Below are 20,421 nucleotides of genomic sequence, written 5' to 3' on the forward strand. Positions count from 1 at the left end.
CCATCCAGCCATCCACCAATACACCCATCCACTTATCTATCCATCCGTCCATCCATCTGTCCATCCACTCATCCACACATCTACCAGTTCACTAATCTACCCATCCACCAATCCACCCATCTACCCATTAATCTATTAATTCATCCACCTATCCATCCATCTACTCATTCATCTATCTGTCTATCCACTTATCCATCCATCTATGCATCTTCTCAATGTTGAGTTCCAGGCTCTAAGCTGAGCTCTAGGAAAACAAAAAAGTATTATACAAGACCCCTGCCTTCAGAGAGCTCCTGATCGTTTCTGGAGGGTTGAGGGATGAGTAGAGGTGTTTTTTGTGTGTGTCCCAGTGATCTCTGGTGAGTCCTCTCTGCTGGGAAGGAACTTTTGAGCATTCAGTGTCCTCCCCTGTATAATCTAGCCCCTTGCTTTAAATTTCCACTCCACTAAGACAGGCCTGCCTTCTTGCCAGTGGATTCCCAGGCCTCAAGTGTTTTTTCGTTAGCAGCAAACACCAGAATTCCACAGCTTTGGGCTCACCATTAGATCTACTTGACTTCCACCTTCACTGACTTTTTGTATCTGCACTTGGGACTCTCCAAAGGCTTCAGGCCACAGGTCCTCAGGGCTCCCTAGGAACCTGACCAAGGCCTCTCCCCAAAATGAGGGGAGGGACAGACTGGCTTGGCATCAGTTCCATCCTCGTTCCCACTTCCCCATCAAGAAGGCCAACCCCCAGCTGACTGGGTGCTGTGGGGTGTGTAAGGTTATCCACTCCACAAGATCTAGGCCCTGCTTGATGTGTTCATTCATTAATTCATTCATGTGTGTGTTATCATCTTGCTTTGGTTTGTTTATATGCTTATTTATTCATTCATTCATGTAATCACTTTTTTGTATAAATGTAAGGGGTACAAGTGCAATTTTGTTCCATGGATAGATTGCATAATGGAGAAGTCTGGGCTTTCAGTTTATCCATCACCGGAATAATGTACATTGTGCCCTTTAAGTAATTTCTCATCCCTCACCATGCCTCCCCACTCTCCCACCCTTGCAAATCTCCAGTGTCTGTCATTCCACAGTCTATGTCCATGTGTACACATTATTTAGCTCCTACTTATACATGAGAACAGGCAGTATTTGACTTTCTGTTTCTGAGTTGTTTCACTTACGATAATGGCCTCCAATTCCATCCATGTTGCTGCAAAGACATAATTTCGTTCTTTTTTATGGCTGAATAGTATTTCATTGTGTGTGTGTGTGTGTGTGTGTGTGTGTGTGTGTGTGTGTGTGTGTGTGTATACAATATAACATTTTATTTTTTCAATCATCTATTGATGGACACTTAGGTTGATTCTGTATCTTTGCTATTATGAATAGTCCTATGATAAACATACAAATGCAGTATCTTTTTGATATAGTGATTTATTTTCCTTTGGTTAGATACTCAGTGAGATGATTGGATCAAATGATAGTTCTTTTTCTTTCTTCTTTTCTCTTTTTCTTGTTCTTTTGAGACTGAGTTTCGCTCTTGTCACCCAGGCTGGAGTGCAGTGACACAATCTCGGCTCACTTCGCCTCCCGGGTTCAAGTGATTCTCCTGCCTCAGCCTCCCGAGTATGTGGGATTAACAGGTGCCCGCCACCATGCCCAGCTAATTACTGTATTTTTAGTAGAGGCGGAGTTTCATCATGTTGGCCAGGCTAGTCTCAAACTCCTGATCTCAGGTGATCCACCTGCCTTGGCCTCCCAAAGTGCTGGGATTACAGACATGAGCCACCATGCCCAGCCAGTTCTTTTTCTTTTGAGACAGAATGTTGCTTTATCACTGAGGCTGGAGTGCAATGGCATGATCTCGGCCCACTGCAGCCTGGACCTCCCGGGCTCAAGCGATCCTCCTGCCCCAGCCTCCAGAGTGACTGGGACTATGGGTGTGTGCCACCTGTAGTCTTGTCTAATTTTCTGTATTTTTTGTAGAGATAGGGTTTCACCATGTTGCCCAGACTGATCTTGAACTCCTGGGCTCAAGCAATCTGCCTGCCTCAGCCTTCCCAAATGTTGGGATTATAGGTCCGGGCCTAGTAAGGGGGACAGACATGAATGAGGCATACTCGGAGCCTCCAGCCACTTACAGGCCTGCAGAGGGTCATGTGAGCAGATAGTGGGGCAAGAGGGGAGGTGCCAGGTACACTTGGTCTCAAAGGTGCATTTGGGAACGATTGATGGGGTCAGCGTCCCAGATAGGATGGCTTAGGGAAGGGTGTGAGGGGAAGGCATGTCTGACTGAGAATCAACTTAAGCAAAGGAAAAGAACAGGAAAACAGGGAGTCACCGTCCTTGCAGCTGGAAGCAAAGCAGGACAGGAAGGCAAAGAGCCTTGAGTGCCAAGCCAAGGAGCCTGAGTCATGTACAGGGATGGCTGTGGAGCCTTTGCTGGTTTTAAGTAGGGAGTATGGGGCTCTCCTCCGTGGGTGCAGCCAAGAAACCAGGTAGGCTACGTGTTCCCAAGGCCTAAGATTCAAGAGGCTCCAGAAGAAGGAAGATATCCCATTGCATCGAGTATGGCCAAGCTCAAGGGGCCTGGGTGAGGAAGTCCATAAAAGAGATCCAGAGTCAACAACCTCTGGAAATAGGCAGAATGTCCTCTGCCTTCTGGGCAATGCTAGAGTGTCCTCCCAGCTCCTCTTCCCGCTCCTCCCCCTCCCCAAGGGCACCAGAAGCCTCATCCCCTTACATCCCCAGGGACCCGTGGTAATTCAAATTCTTGGGAATAGTAGGACCCAGATTCCAAGAACAGGAAGGGTTTGGTAATCCACAGCCTCACAGTTAGTAGTTCCTTAAAAAGGAAAAGAAAAAAAGTTTTGAGTGCCTGGTACCATGCTGGGTGCTTCCACCCTATGATCTCACATCACCAAGACAGCCATCCATTCAACTGAGGCCCAAGAGACGAGTGACTGGCCCAGGGTTGCATAGCATGTGCGGGTAGAGAGCTGGGGCATGAACCCTGGCTTCTGGGGCTCTAGGAAGGGCTGGGTCTTCTGGAGAGGGAAGGAAGCTAGAGGAAGAACGGAGAGACTGAGAAGATGAGGCAGGGAGCAGGGAGGAAGGGAAGGGGGAAAAGAGAGGAAAGGAAAGAGAAGCAAAATAGCAAGATAAAAGGAGGGAGCAGAGAGAAGGGAGAAACTGGACAAGAGGTGAGGAGGCAGCATGAACCTCAGGCAAAAAAGAGGAGAGCAGGGCGAGGGAGGATGGAGGAGGAGGACAGAGGAGGGACAACGAGGAGGTTTGGGGAAGACGGAGACAGTGGCTGGCTGGAGGTGGCGGGACCCCAGAGCAGCACATTCCCAGCTTCCCCCTTCTGCAGCGGAGCAAAAGAGGGGCGGAGAAGGTCCTTGATTTGCACGAGGTCAGCAGGTGCATTGTGCTGGAATGTGGCTCCATTTCATTCTGGTCAGCAGGAAACTAGTTTGAAACCAAAAATCTTGGAAGCTCTAGGGACTGAAAAACAAAAACAAAAATCATTTTGAATTATTTTATTTTTTGAACAGATAACATGTGCACATGGTACAAAATTCAAAAGGTAAAAAAAGGTAAACCACTGCCCAGCTCCCCTTCCACAGACTAGCCCACCTGTTACCTGATCTTGTGTTTTGGTCTAGAAATCGTCTACACAGCATGTAGCAGATACATTTTAAAATTTTTCCACGGAGGGCGGCACACTAAACATATTGTAGCTCCCTTGTTTTTTTCCACAATGTCCGTGTCACAGCCATGCAGAGAACTGTCTTGTCCTTTTGAGATTTTTGCATTTTCAGTTTTTGTGGGTACATAGTAGGTGTGTTTATTTATGGGGTACATGAGCTATTTTGATACAGGCATAAGTTATGTAATAATCACATCAGTAAATGGGGTATCCACCACCTCAAACATTTTTCATTTCCTTGTGTTACCAACATTCCAATTATACTCTTTTAGTTATTTTTAAATACACTATAAATTATTGTTGACTGAATGACCGTATAGTATTCCACTATTTGGATGTACTAGGATATTTTTAAGTCGTGAGAGACATCATTCATTTAGAAGAACAAATAATATTTATGTGCATTTTAAAGACTAATTATAATAAAGCAGCCGGACACTGTGGCTCACGCCTGTAATTCCAGCACTTTGGGAGGCCGAGGCAGGCGGATCACAAAGTCAGGAGATCGAGACCATCCTGGCTAACACGGTGAAACCCCGTCTCTACTAAAAATACAAAAAACTAGCCGGGCGAAGTGGCGGGCGCCTGTAGTCCCAGCTACTCGGAGGCTGAGGCAGGAGAATGGCGTCAACCCGGGAGGCGGAGCTTGCAGTGAGCCGAGATCGCGCCACTGCACTCCAGCCTGGGCGACAGAGCGAGACACCGTCTCAAAACAAAAACAAAAACAAAAAAACGTTGCCAGAACCCCAGAAGAATCCCCAAATGTCCCTCACTTCCCTCTAGAAGTAACACTGTCGTACTTTCTTGGTAATTTTCTTTTTTTTTTTTTTTTTTTTTTTTTTTTTTTTTTTTTTTTTGAGACGGAGTCTCGCTCTGTCGCCCGGACTGGAGTGCAGTGGCCGGATCTCAGCTCACTGCAAGCTCCGCCTCCCGGGTTCACGCCATTCTCCTGCCTCAGCCTCCCGAGTAGCTGGGACTACAGGCGCCCGCCACCTCGCCCGGCTAGTTTTTTGTATTTTTTTTAGTAGAGACGGGGTTTCACCGTGTTAGCCGGGATGGTCTCGATCTCCCGACCTCGTGATCCGCCCGTCTCGGCCTCCCAAAGTGCTGGGATTACAGGCTTGAGCCACCGCGCCCGGCCAAGCTTCTTTTCTTTTCTTTCTTTTCTTTTCTTTTGTTTTCTTCTTTTTTTCCTTCTGTTTTCTTTTCTTCTTCTTCTTCTTTTTTTTTTTTTTTTTTTTTTTTTTTGAGACGGAGTCTCGCTCTGTCGCCTGGGCTGGAGTGCAGTGGCCAGATCTCAGCTCACTGCAAGCTCCGCCTCCCGGGTTTACGCCATTCTCCTGCCTCAGCCTCCGAGTAGCTGGGACTACAGGCGCCCGCCACTTCGCCCGGCTAGTTTTTTGTATTTTTAGTAGAGACGGGGTTTCACCGTGTTAGCCAGGATGGTCTCGATCTCCTGACCTCATGATCCGCCCGTCTCGGCCTCCCAAAGTGCTGGGATTACAGGCTTGAGCCACCGCGCCCGGCCCTCTTCTTTTTTTTCTTCAGACAGAGTCTCACCCTGTCGCCCAGGTTGGAGTGCAATGGCACGATCTTGACTCACTGCAGCCTCTGCCTCCCAAGTTCAAGTGATTCTCCTGCCTCACCTTCCCATGTAGCTGGAATTACAGCTGTGTGCCACCACACCCAGCTAATTGTTTGTATCTTTAGTAGAGACAGGGTTTCACCATGTTGGTCAGATTTCAAACTCCTGACCTCATGATCTGCCCACCTCAGCCTTCCAAAGTGCTGGGATTACAGGCGTGAGCCTCTTGCTATTCTTTATAAGTATCTCTTATAGTTCAGTATTTATTTTAATGGGTTTTAATCTTTTTTTTTTTTTTTTTTGAGACGGAGTCTCGCTCTGTCGCCCGGGCTGGAGTGCAGTGGCCGGATCTCAGCTCACTGCAAGCTCCGCCTCCCGGGTTTACGCCATTCTCCTGCCTCAGCCTCCTGAGTAGCTGGGACTACAGGCGCCCACCACCTCGCCCGACTAGTTTTTTGTATTTTTTTTAGTAGAGACGGGGTTTCACCGTGTTAGCCGGGATGGTCTCGATCTCCTGACCTCGTGATCCGCCCGTCTCGGCCTCCCAAAGTGCTGGGATTACAGGCTTGAGCCACCGCGCCCGGCCTGGGTTTTAATCTTCATATTAAAAGAATCACAATGTAAATATCCTTTTGGGTCTTTCTTCTTTTTCCCACCATGTTATTACATGTCACTGTGGTCCATTTTCATTGCTGGATAGTATTCCAGTGTTATTTATTTACTTATTTTTTTGAGATGGAGTCTCACTTTGTCACCCAGGCTGGAGTGCAGTGGCATGATCTTGGCTCACTGCAACCTCCGCCTCCTGGGTTCAAGCAATTCTCCAGCCTCAGCCTCTCCAGTAGCTGGGATTACAGGCATGCGCAACCACTCCCAGCTAGTTTTTGTATTTTTGGTAGAGACAGGGTTTCACCATGTTGGCCAGGCTGGTCTCAAACTCCTGACCTCCAGTGATCCACCTGCCTGGGCCTCCCAAAGTGCTGGGAATACAGGTGTGAGCCACCGCACCCAGCATTCCATTGTTATTTAACCAGTCTCTTATCAGTATATATGTATCTTTGAGACAGGGTCTCATTCTACACACACAACTGGAGTGCGGTGGTTCTATCATGGCTCACTGCAGCCTCGACCCCCTGGGCTCAAGCGATCCTCCCACCTCAGCCCCACCAAGTAGCTTTAACCACTTACTGATGGACATTTGAGTTGTTTCGAGTCTTTTGCTATTACAAATAAATGCAGTAATCAATAACATATGCTAATTTACATATATGCAGGAGGATGTCTAGGAGAGATTCCCGAAAGTTGAATTACCAGGTCAAAGGGCAGTGCATTTTTCATTTTTTAATTTTTATGTATGTATGTATGTGTGTATTTTATTTTATTTTATTGAGATGGAGTCTTGCCCTGTCACCCAGGCTGGAGTGCAGTGGAGCAATCTTGGCTCACTGCAGCCTCCACCTTCTGGGTTCAAGCGATTCTCCTGCCTCAGCCTCCTGTAGTAGCTGGCATTACGGGTGCACACCACCATGCCCGGCTAATGTTTTTTGTGTTTTTAGTAGAGACGGGGTTTTGCCATGTTGCCCAGGCTGGTCTCGAACCCCTGGGCTCAAGCGATCCACCCACCTTGGCCTCCCAAAGTGCTGGGATTACAGGCATGAGCAACCACGCCTGGCCTGTATTTATTTTTTAGAGATGGAGTCTCCCTTTGCTGCCCAGGTGGTCTCAAACTTCTGCCCTCCAGCCATCCTCCTGCCTTGGCCTCCCAAAGTGCTGAGATTACATGTGTGAGCCACTGTGCCCTCTGTGCATTATTAATTTTGAGACAGACGATGGATAGACAGACAAGATGGATGCAGTGGCTCATGCCTGTAATTCCAACACTGAGAGGCCAAGGTGGGAAAATCACTTGAACCCAGGAGTTCGAGACCAGCCTGGGCAACACAGGGAGACCCTACCTCTAAAAAAAATTTCAAAATTAGCTTGGTGTGGTGGTGGTGGTGTGTGCCTGTGGTGCCTGCTACTCAGGAGGCTGAAATGGGAGGATTGGTTGAGCCCTGGAGGATGAGGGTGCAGTGAACCATGATCATGCCACTGCACTGCAGCCTGGGTGACAGTACAAGACCCTGTCTTAAAAAAAATAAGACTGGAAACAGATATTGTCACATTGCCCTTAATAAAAGTTGTATCAGCCGGACGTGATGGCTCAGGCCTGTAATCCCAGCACTCCCCAAGGTGAGTGGATCTCCTGAGGTCAGGAGTTTGAGACCAGCCTGGCCAACATGGTGAAACCCTGTCTCTACTAAAAATACAAAAATTAGCTAGGTGTGGTGGTGCACACCTGTAGTCCCAGCTACTCAGGAGGCTGAGGCAGGAGAATCGCTTGAACCTGGGAGGCAGAGGTTGCCATGAGCCAAGATGGTGCCACTGCACTCCAACCTGGGTGACAAGAGCGAAACTCCGTCTCAAAAATAAATAAGAAGAATAATAAAAGTTATACCTATTCACTCTCCTACCAGCCCTGCTAGACAGTGCAGCTTCCCAACCTACTAGACAAGTGGGAGACCCTATAGGGGCTGGGCCCTGCAGAGTGACAGGGAGGCTGGGCAGGCTAGGGTAGTGTGACCCTTTGCCCCTGCTGGCTGGGTTGCTGATAGGGGCAGGCCGGGTGCTAATGCAATCACAAGGCAGGCGGGTGGGCAACAGGAAACTTGAGCAGGTGTCCTCGAAGCTGAGTCCACAGAGGGGAGCACGACCCCTGACCTCATAGATGCCTCAGTCTTGGCCCAAACGAGCTAGAAAATGAGGAAATGTCCCCCCACCCACTTTCCTAGCAACCTGTCCCCACAGGGTGTGACAGGGCATGTGAGAACACACAGGCCTCAGACCAAGAACTGGGAAAGTTGACCAAAAAGAGCTGAGCCTGTGGACAGAAATGGCAGTCTTGCAACTTCCTCTCATGGTTGAGACACTGGGAGAGGCTCCTTGGGCCCCAGCCAGGGTCACCTGGGCCCCTCTGAGCTCCCCAAGTTTTGCTGACAGCACTGGGCTGGCTCTTCGGTGCATTAAGGCCTTTAACAATGATTGACTTGGGGCCTCTGCACGACAGGCAGCCCAAACAGGCAGGGCCCTTTATTCCCGCCCTCACGGGCCTGCTCTTCAGCAGGGGAAGACCATGATGAACTCATGCCAGTGAGTGTCCCATTGCATGTTGGAAGGTGACACTCGCCATAGGAACAAGGGCACGCAGCTGGGTAAGGGGCTTGCGGTAGGGGACAGAGTGGGTGACAGTTTGCAGTATTCATGAGCGCGGGCAGGGCAGGCTTCACCAAGAGAGGTGCATCCAGCAAACCCCGGAAGCAAGTGAGGGAGCGAGCCAAGCAGCTGTCTGGGAGAAGAATTCCGGGCAGAGGGACTAGTCAGTGCCAATGCTCCAGGCAGGAGCGTGAGCCAGGGACGGTAAGGGGGCCTATGGGGGCCCAGTCAGTGGCAGAAGCTCAGACAGGGCCAGTCAGGTCAGGTCATGGTATGGAATTTGGCTTTGACTCCAGGAAACGTGGAGTGTGTCACAGGGTGTGGCCTCTCTTATTCGAATCTGAAGCTGGTGCCATGGTACAGATGAAGAGACTGAGGCTCAGAAGCGGCCGTGACTTGGCACAGCGTGGCTTGGCCAATCCAGGGTGTAGGTGAGGCTTTCGCCCAGGTCTGCCTGAGACCTAGACCCCAGCTGTGCACCATGGCAGTGCTCCAGTGCTTGTGGGTGGTGACAGGCAAGCACTGGAGGGTGCCCTGCTGGGCACTAACTCATCCCACCCTCACGTAACCCTATGAGGTAGGCCTTGTCAGTGCCATTTTGCAGATGACAGAAGTGCAGTTCCCGGAGGTGAGGGGCACGGCCAAGGGCACAGAGCCGGGAGGCAGGGCAGGAGGCCACTGTGGTTCTCAGGGCCCCTCGGGCCTGTGCCTCTGTGGCTGTCCCTGTCTCAAGGTTCTCTGATACTGCCCCACTTAAAAGTCTTCCTGAGCTCTCGTCCTCAAGCTGAAGCCCAAACCTCCAAGGCCTGTGCGGGAACTTCCAATGCCCGGAGTCCGGCCAGCTGTTCTGCCCGTCCCCAGCCCGAGTGGACAGCCCCACCTCCGCCTCCAGCCAGAGGACAGCGCCCAGCATTCCCAGAACCTTTCTCAGTCTCCCCAGCCTTTGCGTGCAAGCCCACCCACTTCTACACCCTCAGACCTCTGTCTTTCAAGAGCTTGCCTCCTCCAGGCTGCCACCCAAGACCGCCTCTCCCTAGATTCCCCCCACCGCTCCCCAGCTCTGCCTCAGTCTCTCGTCCCACTCTGCCCCAGCCCCAGTGGCCAGGGGCAGCTAGACCTCTGAACCCCAAATCCTGGCCAGCCCCCCACACCCTTGTCCCTGCTGACCAGTTCTACAGATGGGGCGCTCACCTCCTGGCCACATCACTCAGGCTTCGGCACCTCAAACCCACCGCCACCCACAGCGACTTCCTTCTGCTCACCACGGGCAGCACCACACCCCCCGCTCGCTCACTGAGGACAGGAGCTGCCTCCCCACCCCAGACCCTTCCCCTGTGGAGCCCCCTCCGCCATGCCCTGGCTCTAGGTTCCCCTGAATCTTTCCCTAAGGATTGGCTGTGTGGCCTTTGGGTTAGTTCCTTCCCTTCTGCAGAGCTCAGATGCTCCAATTTTACAGAGCAGTCAACAGTACCCACTTCCCAGCATTGTCCTGAGGACTGAAAGACATGGTCTGCGAAAGCCTTTGCTTGGTATACAGTAGGGGTTCGATAAGTGCACATTTCCTCCATTGACCTCCACAAATGCAGAGGTTAAGATTGTGGCTTCGGAGACCCTGATTAGAATCCTATCCCCACTCCTCATTCACTGTGTGGCTGACGGCAAGTCACTGATTTCTCAGAGCCTCAGTGTCCTCATCTGCAAAATGGGAACATTAATAGAACATCCCTCACGGAGTTGCATGAACTAGATGAGGTAGCACTTGGCTATCCATGTGTGACAGGCCCTGCATCCCACCACAGGGAGCAAGTTCAGCCCTGTCCTCAGCCCTCCAAGCTCGTACCCTGGGCCTCTCCACAACCGCCTCGGAGAAACAGAAATGCAGGGCCTGGAAGCTGGCAGAGGAGGCCCTGAGGCAGTGGCATCTTAGCCTCTGTCCCTGGACGATTCCCCACCTGCCTGGGGCTCCCGGACTGTACTTGCTCTTACCCTCCCTGTCTGAGAAACCAGCTCTTGGGAAGAAAAGCCAGCCTGGGAGAAAGGGCCTAGCTCTGGAGTAGGGACCCTGTGATAAGATGAGCGGGGCCCTTTGAAAAGACAAGGAAACCAATCATGACCGTTCCCACCATGGGCCCAGCACACGGTATCTTTACAATCGGGTTATCCATTTTACAGATGAGAAATGGGGCTCAGAGTGGACGCTTACACCTCCTCCAGGAAGAAGGGCCAGAATCAGGATTTGCACCCAGGGCTGAATTCCTCCCAAGCCTGTGATCTCAGCCCAAGGCTGCCCGAGTGTGTGCCTTGAGCCCTTGGAAAAAGGGGTAGTGGGCCCGGAGGGGCCAGTGAGTGAGGAGCTGAATTCAGCTTTGAGGCTCTGGGGCCCCAGGCCAGTGCAGGGCTGCCCAGGGGGTCCCGGGCTAGGGGTCGGGGGCAGCGCAGGGTGAAGGAGCAGGAGGCCAGGGCCTGGAAGGAGTTAACTGCGTGAGGGGCCCGAGTGAATCAGAGGCTCCGCAGGCTATGATGGAAATTCCCTGTGCATGGCGTGTGGTCACCCAGAAAAGGGAAACGGTGCTTTTCGGAGCAGGGGACGGCGGGGGCTGGAGCTAGGGAGCAGACACCAGCCTGGGTGGGGCTGGTGAGGGTATTGTGACAAAGGAGGCCTGGCGTCAAGGTCTGCTCAGGCCTTGGGCGGGAAGAAGGAGATGAGGAGCCGCCAGGCCAGGCCAGGCCTGATTGTGCTACGGTGTGTCCATGGGCCCTGATGGTTGAGTAGGAGTTCACCAGGCCAGAGGAACTGCTAGAGCCAAGGCACAGGGCTGTGACTCAGCATGGAGCCCATCCACCCTGCTTTTGCTGGCAAACTCATTCCTGTCCTTCAAGGCTCATCCCAAGGAACACCTCTCCCACCCCAGGCAATACTCATAGCTCCTCTGAGTCCCACTGCCTTGGTTTCCCACTTGGAGCTCACAGGATTTTTTTGTTATCTGCCTTCCCTATAGGACTATGGGTTCCACAAGGGCAGGGGCTGTGTCCCAGCTGTAGAAACAGGTTGTGCCCAACACAGGGCCAGCACCAAGTAGGCGCTCTGTATTTGTGGAATGACAATTTCGCAGAAAAGGAATGTGGGGCCCAGAGAGGTGGCGCTCAGTCAGCCAGCTGGTGCGGCAGAGCGGGGCTCAGGCCGGGCGCCTCCTCAGCTGGGACTGGTCAGGAGGGAAGGAGCATGGCAGGAAGATCCCTCCCCTGGGGCAGAGCAGGGGGAGACGGCAGGGGCCACCGGGCGCTGATGGCCAGGCAGGGAAGGTAACAGGTGGTGCTATGGTCCATGCCCTGCTTCCCCCTTGAGCTTCAGGCCAGCCCTGCTACTGCCCTGGTCACAGCGCTAGAAAACGTCCGCCCTCCCAGGAGGGAGATGAAGGTACAAGATGAAGCAAGGGGCAGTCAGAGGAAGAGAGAAGGACACTGGGTTCTAGATTTTCCCAGTGAAATCTAGAATCTCCAGACGCTTTGTAGCTGCGTGAACTTGGACAGGGTCTCACAGTGTTGCCCAGGCTGGAATGCAGTGGTGTGATCATAGTTCACTGCAGCCTCAAACTCCCAGGCTCAAGCAATCCTCCCACCTCAGTCTCCCCAGTAGCCAGGACTAGAGGCATGCGCCACGATGCCGGACTAATTTTTTTTTTTTTTTTGTAGAGTCGGGGTCTCACTCTGCAGCCCAGGCTGACCTCCAACTCCTGGGCTCAAGTGATCCTCCTGCCTTGACCTCTCAAAATGCTGGGATTACAAGAATGAGCTACTGTGTCTTGCCCTCACTTTCCACTTCATGATGGAGAAAATGGAATAGGCTTGTTCTGAGGGCAGAATAAACTAACGGGCGTAACTGTAAACCTCTGTACCGATGTGAGGGAGACTGCCCGTTAGCTGCAGTGACTATTTGTAGTCTGGTCTCTCCCTGGGGGCTGTGGCAGTACCATCCCGCCAGCCAGCTCCTAAGCAGTGTTAGGCTCAGACCCAGCATCCATCTGTCCCAGCTCCTCTGTGCCTGGTGAAGGCCTATGACCTGCGCCAGCCTGACAAGGAGGCCAAAACCCAACTTGGATGACTGAGAATGATGGCCGGGGCTTCCTGTCCAGAAACGTGCCCCCTGAAGGCCTCAGCTGCTGCAGCTCCACCACAGCACCCCAGATTTCTGGGCCCTCTCGTGTCTGCTTGAAGGTCAAGGGCATCCGGAAAAGCTGCCCTCAGGCAGGGACCGGCGGCATGGAGGCGACCATCGGGGTTGGAGTGTCTCCAAGCATGAAGGGGAACTGAGAACTGTGGGAATGGGCTTTGTGTAGTGCAGGGTGGGCTGGACCTCGTGGGAGGGGGCTTGCTCCCAAGAGCTCAGACTGATGGGGTCCTGGGGTGGAGAGGAGAGGGGCTCGGCAGAGGTGGGGTTGGGGACACCATAGGGTGCTTGCAGGTCATCCAGAGTGGGCTGGCCAGGCAGTGGGAGGTGGGGGAGCTGTGCGGGGAAGGAAAGAGGAAGCCAAGGGGACAGGGGGATGGGCTGCTGGGGATGGAGTGGGGGTGGGGGCTGGGGACCTGGAGCCACTTTGGCCGCAGCCACTTCGCTTCTCCCGGTTTCGGTTTGTAAATAGCTGTCGGCTCCGTGGGGCGGGATGGGCCTGTCCCTTCTGCGGCCTGTGTCCAGGGAAGCCCAGGTCTCAGAAGCTACAGATGCTCAAGCCCTGGATTTGGGGACCCCAGGAGGCCCACAGCCCAGTCAGCCTTTGCCTGGGTTGGTGGGTTCTGGGGGGCCCAGTTCTGGGCAGTCCCAACCTGTGGTCACTGAGGTAATGCAGCTGGGCTGGGGGAGCTTCAGAACATGATGACTCGGCCACCCTGGGCTTATTTATAACTGGGCCTCCGTGGCCAGAGCAGCTGCTGAGCCGCCAACTCAGCACTCAGGCTGGCCCGAAACGCCAAGGCAGGCCACAGGACAGTGAGGGCCAGGCTGCCCTGACGGCCCCTCAGCCTGAGCCAAGGGGTCTTGAGTTCTCCGAGGCCTCTTTGGCTGGGACTGTGATGTGATGGGCAGGACTTGGGTTTTAGGGGAGCTTCTTGTGGAGCCAGCGTCTTGAACCTCCTGGACCAAAGGGATGGTTGAGCCCAGCCAGTGAACTGGCCACTCCCAGGGGGCACAGGGCTCGGCCTTCTCGCAAAGAGCCTCTTCCTCCCGAGGTCAGATGCTGTCAGCAAACTCGACCAGAAGCAAAGTCATCTCCCCTCCCCTTCTTGCAATATCAGCTTAAAAACAAAACACAACAGATTCGGAGAAAGGGCAGTTCGGGCACCGAAGGCCCGACCCCAGGCGGGCTGGCAGGTGGGAGAAGCATGGGTCTGTCCTGAGGCGCCCACGTCACCCCACACCAGCACCCACCTCCGCGGCAGCTGGGAAGGGCTGGCCCTGCCCCACCCTGCAAATCACCTTGTGAGGAAGCGTGCTAGGCGGTGTCAGCCCCTTTCCCAAGGTTTGCAGGAATAAAGCCTCCTAAAAGCCTATTCCTCCCAGATCAGTGTGGCCTCTGCCGCCCCCGATTCCATCAGCACCCTGTCTGCCAAACGTGGGCCTGCTCCTCCCACCTCCAAGCCTTGCTCCAGTGTGGAACCCCCACTGGCCTCACCTCTTCCCCTCTCTGCCAAGATCTACACCAAGTTCCACCTCCAAGGCCCCAGCCTCAGTGCTGTCCCCAAAGCTTTGGCTCTTGGGATGCAAAGCCCAACGAATGTCAGAACCGGGGTGGGAATGGGCGAGGGGTTTTAGACCATGGATGCTGAGGTACTGCAGGAAAGAGGAAGGTGGGCCTAGAGAGGGAGAGATGGCGGTGGCACCTGGCAAGTGCAGAGCTGAGAGCAGAGCCACGTGCCCTGACTCCCCACCTAGCGCTCTCACCCCTGGACCTCTGACCTCCAGGACCACCTGCTTGGCCCCTTCCTCTTGGCGGAAGCTGTTAGGGAAGGGAGGGATGGTGGCCTGCTGTGGGGGAAACTCGGGCCACCACTGCCCGGGTCTGGGGCCTGGGGGTGCTGGGCCCACGTAGGCCCCTCTGGGCAGGGTCGGGGCGCCCAGCCTGGAGCCGCCGGGGCTGCAGCTGCCCCTGTTTCCACATCGGCAGCAGCAAGGCCGGCGCCTGAGAAAACAGGAAGCGCCCAGTCACCACAGGAAGCATGTGTGCGCCGCCTCCCCACCCCCGGCCCATTGCAAAACGCCAACAGCCCATTACCACAGGCACCACACAGCGGCCAGGAGAAACGCTCCGGCCACCAGGCCTGCCGAGGAGCCGGACACAGCCTCCAGCCCTAGCCAGCCTGGGCCAGGCCTCAGGGGCATGTCCAGCCGCGGCCTGGAGGAGTCCGGAGTCCCCCAGGCCTCAGGCCTCAGCCTTCTTCTGGGCTCTCAGCCCAATCCCCAGGCCAGCCAGGGCCAGGCCTACTTTGGCCACCCCTAAATCAGAATGTGGGGTCAGGGGTCACAGAGAAGCCATTTCTCTGACCTAGTGTTTGGTGTCCAGGAACTCTGTGCCCAACCTTCACACCCTGGCAGTCCTCATGAGGCCATTGGCCCAGAGCCCGCCATCCCCCCAGACCCCTGGGAGCCGCCTGCTGCCAGGTCCACACCTGCCACACCCTCCGCCGGGCCCCAGCCCCCTCCCAACAAGGACCGTGCTGGTCCCTGGGGGTCCTGCCCCACCTTGCCTTGGGGAGGCGTGGGCCCTCCTCCTCCCACCCTGCCGGCCCTCACTCACCTCTTGCTTCTGGTTCCCCAGGCTCAGCCCTCAGAAGGAGACGAGAGTCCAGGGAGGCCGAGGCCCGCTCCTGGGGAGGCCCGTGCTCCTCCAGCCCCGGGGACAGCAAGGAAAAGAGAAGAGAGCAGAGCATTTCATGGCTATAATAAATCAAAGGGGGAAGTCGGAGCAGGAGAAATAAGAAACTTCCCTTGCCTGGGCACGGGGACCTGCCAGGCAGCAGCCCCCGGGTGCCCCGCGGCCTTCCCTCCTTCCTCCTGCCTCCCTGGCCAGTGCCCAGATCTCTCTTCAGGCCTAGGTACCCCCATCTACCCAGAGACACCCGCCCCTGGACACCCAACAGCCCTCCTCGCTGCGCTCCCCGGGCTGGCACCTCTCCACTTGGCCTCAGTTTCCTCTTAATTGGCACAGAAAGCCCTGGGTCATGTAGTCAGGCTGCCCAGCAGAGAGGGATGAAGACAGAAGACAGGCAGTGCCCCCTCTGAAACAAGGACCCTCAGTGGACAAAGGGAGGGGTGAGGTGTCCTGAGAACTCCTAGTGGGACAGTTGGAGCTGCCTGGACAAACGTCTGGGAGCCAAGACGAGAGGGAGAGGCAGCAGAGTTCAGAGCAGAGATGGGGCCAGCCCCAGGCCGTGACAGCTGGCAGGCCCTCAACCATCAACCTCAACCATCCCTGAACTTCTCCCCAGCCAGACCAGGTGGCCCGGGGCCTGGGGCTTGAAGGGCCTAGAGGTCACCGTGGGGCATGAGATGTCCACAGCCTTGGGACATAACCGGGGTGTATCTTCTCGGAACATCCACTCAGGTAGAAGACTGAGAGGGGAAGATGTTTTTAAGAAAGGGGAGGGAAATCCCCACACATTAAAGAGAAGGATGCAAACTTATATGATTTTTTAAAGATAAAATAAGGAATTTCAGGCTGGGCGTGGTGGCTCACACCTGTAATCCCAGCACTTTGGGAGGCCAAGGCAGGTGGATCCCCTGAGGTCAGGAGTTTGAGACCAGCCTGCTCAACATGGTGAAACCCCTGTCTCTGCTAAAAATACAAAAATTAGCCAGGTGCGGTGCCGCGTGCCTGTAATCCCAGCTACTCAGCTATTCGGGAGGCTGAGGCAGGAGAATCGTTTGAATCTGGGAGGCGGACGTTGCAGTGAGCCGAGATTGTGCACTTCAGCCTGGGAGAGAGAGTGAGATTCCGTCTCAGAAAAAAAAAACGGCCGGGCGCGGTGGCTCATGCCTGTAATCCCAGCACTTTGGGAGGCCGAGGCAGGCGGATCACGAGGTCAGGAATTCGAGACCAGCCTGGCCAACATGGTGAAACCTCGTCTCTACTAAAAATACAAAAATTAGCCAGGGTGTGGTGGCACACGCCTGTAAGTCTCAGCTACTTGAGAGGCTGAGGCAGGAGAATAGCTTGAACCCAGGAGGCGGAGGTTGCTGTGAGCCGAGACCATGCCATTGCACTCCAACCTGGGTGACAGAGTGAGACTCCGCCTCAAAAAAAAAAAAAAAAACAGAAACAAAAATAAGTAAATAAACAAATGGAGAAATGCCTAGCTCAGAAGTTTGCAATAAGGAACAAATGAGGCTGTGGAGTGGGGCCTTGGGGTAATTGTTTGGCCGGCAACACACTGTGGCCACCCTCTTGTCGCCTCCCTCTCGCCTGCCTGAGTTGGGGTGAACACTCCAGCTCCCCACTCTTCTCTGAGAAACCCCAGGGCCCCTCCCTGGCCTCCCTCTGGCCCTTCCTGACCTGGGGGAGTGCTGAAGCTGAGGCTGCCAGCCCCACCCTCAAGGTGCTCCCTCTCTGGGACAGAAACCTTAGAGGTTTCAACTCCCACCCTGGCAGGACTCCCCACTTCTGCTCACACTTCATGCCCCTTACATGACATCCCCACCCCCGCCCCGAGACTGCCTTAATAACTACAGGTATTCACCAGGCACTCTACATACACAGCATCTTGTAATCCTTGACGCTGCAAGCGTTCTCATCCCCGTTTCACAGATAAGGAAATGGAGGGTCGGGAGGACTGACAGGTGCAAGCTCAGCTGGCTAGAAAGGGGCATGACTGGCCGGGCGCAATGGCTCACACCTGTAATCCCAGTACTTTGGGAGGCCAAGGCAATGGATCACCTGAGGTCAGGAGCTCGAGACCACCCTGGCCAACATGGTGATACCCCATCTCTACTAAAAATAAAAATAATTAGCCGGGCATGGTGGCAGGTGCCTGTAATCCCAGTTACTCAAGAGGTTGAGGCAGGAGGCTGAGGCACAAGAATAGCTTGAACCCAGGAGGTGGAGGTTGCAGTTAGCCGATATCGTGCTATTGCATTCCAGCCTAGGTGACAGGGTGACAGAGCAAGACTCCATCTCAAAAAAAAAAGTAAAAAAAAAAAAGGGGCAGCACTGAGATGAGAACTGTTTTCCTGTGTGCCCATCCAGTGGAAAGCCCATGTAAACCCTGAGGCAAAGCAGCATCTCTTTGGAAAAAGACTTCAAGCCTTTTAGATTCTCACTGCTGCCTCCAGGCCCATGGCTACCACCTCTTCCCCGCTGTCCTACCCCTGTCCCTGTTTTCAGTTGTCCTGCTTCTCCTGGTCCAGGCTGGAGGATATGAGAGTTGAAAAAATTCCAGCCTCTGGTGCCCATAGGAGCAGAGAGATGGTAAAATCCAGAAAGGGAATGAGCCAGGCTCCCCTTGGCTCTCAGTCCTGGGCACGAACACGTATAACAGTGGGATTTAACTCCCTGGGAGACAGGCCCAAAGAGGCATCCTTCCTGGTAGTGAGAACTAAGTGCGTCTGCACCAGACATTCCCACATTTAAATCTCAGCTCTGCAATGGAGAGACCACCCCCGGGTGACAACATGAAAATGGGAGAAAATGCCTCTCCTGGCCTGGAGATCTCACAGGAGGGAAATGTGTTTCTAACAGCCATGAGCCCAGCCCTCCTTCACGCACCGGCTCTGTCCAGTAGGTACGATTATTACTCCCACTTCACAGACGAGGAAACCCAGGGAAAAGAGACATCCCAAGGTCACACAGCCTTGCAGGGGCTTGAACCCTAATCCGGTCTAACTCCAAGTCCGATGCACTTACATATACCCGAGATCTCCTCCTTCCTTTTCTCCTAGGAGTTCTGTACCTTCCTATCCCGCAGGGTCGGGCCCTGGGTGGCAAGTTGAACCATGACTGGATGGGACTGGAGGGCTTGGCCCTGCCTGGGTGAGGCTGCAGTCCCCAAATACCCAACTGCCCTTGCTCTTGGCTGGGCTGAGGGACTGCTGCCTGGGCAAAGAGTTGGGGACCAGCTGCAGCGGCACCTCCCCGCCATGTTGCCTTGGGTCACCCTGACCTCTAACCTCGTTGGTGTCTGACTTTCTTGGGAGAGGGGTATAACCCCTTCCAGGGGGCCTGCAGGGTGGGGCTGGGACACTAAGAAAGTTGCACTTGAGCTTCTTCATTGGCTCAGCTCCGGGCCTCGGCAATTTTGTTTTTGTTTTTTGGTGGGTTTTTTTTTTTTTTTAGATTAAGTCTTACTCTGTTGCCCAGGCTGGAATGCAGTGACACGATCTCGGCTCACTGCAACCTCCGCCTCCCGATTTCAAGTGATTTTGCTGCCTCAGCCTCCCTCCCGAGTAGCTGGGACTACAGGAGGACTCCACCATGCCCAGCTAATTTTTTTTAATTTTATTGTATTTTTTGTATTTTTAGTACAGACAGGGTTTCACCATGTTGGCCAGGCTGGTCTCAAACTCCTGACCTCAGGTGATCCACCCACTTTGGCCTCCAAAGTGTTGGGATTACAGGTGTGAGCCACCGTGAACGGCTGTTTTGTTTTGTTTTGTTTTTGTTTTTTGTTTCTTGTTTTGAGACAGAGTTTCGCTCTGTCACCCAGACTGGAGTGCAGTGGCGCAATCATCTCGGCTCACTGCAACCTCTGCCTCCCAGGTTCAAGCGATTCTCCTGCCTCAGTCTCCGGAGTAGCTGGGATTACAGGCACCCGCCATCACGCCCAGATAATTTTTGTATTTTAGTAGAGATAGGGTTTCACCATATTGGCCAGGCTGGTCTCGAACTCCTGATGTCAAGTGATCCGCCCGCCTTGGCTTCCCAAAGTGCTGGGATTACAGGCGTGAGCCACTGCGCCCAGCCTCAGCAATTTTGTATTTGTGACTTTGTAATCTTTTCCTTAAAGAGTGCCTCCCAAATGGTTTTAAGCTTCAGGCTTCACGGAACCTAGATCTGTCCCCAGGGTGGGGCGGTGGAAAGCGTTCCAGCCCCCTCCCACTTGCTTTTTGCATGCTGGCTCTAGGGGTTTGGGTGAAACGCCCCACTCTGCCATCTATACAATAGGGATGAATGATGCGATGCGACGTTCAGGGGACCCTCTGTTCAAAACTCGCCCAACCCACAGAGACCTTCACAAGCCTGCACTTGGTGCATCCCCAACAGCCCCGTGGGGAAAACCGAGCTCCTACCCCCATTTTCCAGCTGAGATAACTGAGGCGTGGAGCGCCGCTGCCTCTCGTCACTGAGGCGGAGTGAGCAGGCTGGAGCCTCATCCCCCACTGCTCCCTGGGGTCTCCTCCCGGGATGCCCAGCCCGGGTAGCAGGAGGGGGGAACTCCAGAGTGCGGGAGCGCTCTGGGGACACTAGGGGCGGAGGCGGTGTCCCGCACTGTCTCACCGCAGGGCCGACCTCGGCCCTTATCTGCTCCGGCAGCTTCCGCCCCCTACCCCAGCCCCCGCCGCAGGCCCGGCCCCCGGCCCCGCCCCCCGAGGGCCCCTCCCCCGCGCCGTCCGCCCCCATGGGAGCGCCCGGAGCTGCCCGGCTGCGGCCCAGTCAAGCGGAGAGGAGGCCCAGCCCCCCAGGTGGGCAGCCGGAAGTGATAAATAACCGAGGTGGGAGGGCACCATTGCAGTGAGGCCCGAGTTGCCCCGGGATGCTCTCCCCCAACCCAATAGGAGCTCAAACTAAGTTGTGTTGGCCAAAAATGGGAGGGAGTCCGAGAAGGAAGAGGAAAGGGGTCCCTTAAGGCGCCAGGGACAAGAGAAACAGTGGGGTCAGTTTAAACAGGGCTCTGAGAG

At 54.3% G+C, this 20,421-nt stretch overlaps 1 long non-coding RNA gene across 1 annotated transcript; it reads right to left on the reverse strand.

The window, feature by feature from the left end:
- Positions 1-2,833: 2,833 nt before the first annotated feature.
- On the reverse strand, positions 2,834-19,995 carry LOC115893596. Its single transcript, XR_004053654.1, has 3 exons — positions 19,813-19,995; positions 15,329-15,468; positions 2,834-3,498 (listed from the first exon to the last, which is right to left on the reverse strand). It is a non-coding gene; the product is annotated as an uncharacterized LOC115893596 (long non-coding RNA).
- Positions 19,996-20,421: the final 426 nt, after the last annotated feature.

The sequence above is a fragment of the Rhinopithecus roxellana genome, chromosome 15, assembly GCF_007565055.1.
Source record: "Rhinopithecus roxellana isolate Shanxi Qingling chromosome 15, ASM756505v1, whole genome shotgun sequence".
In the NCBI taxonomy this organism is placed as follows: domain Eukaryota; kingdom Metazoa; phylum Chordata; class Mammalia; order Primates; family Cercopithecidae; genus Rhinopithecus; species Rhinopithecus roxellana.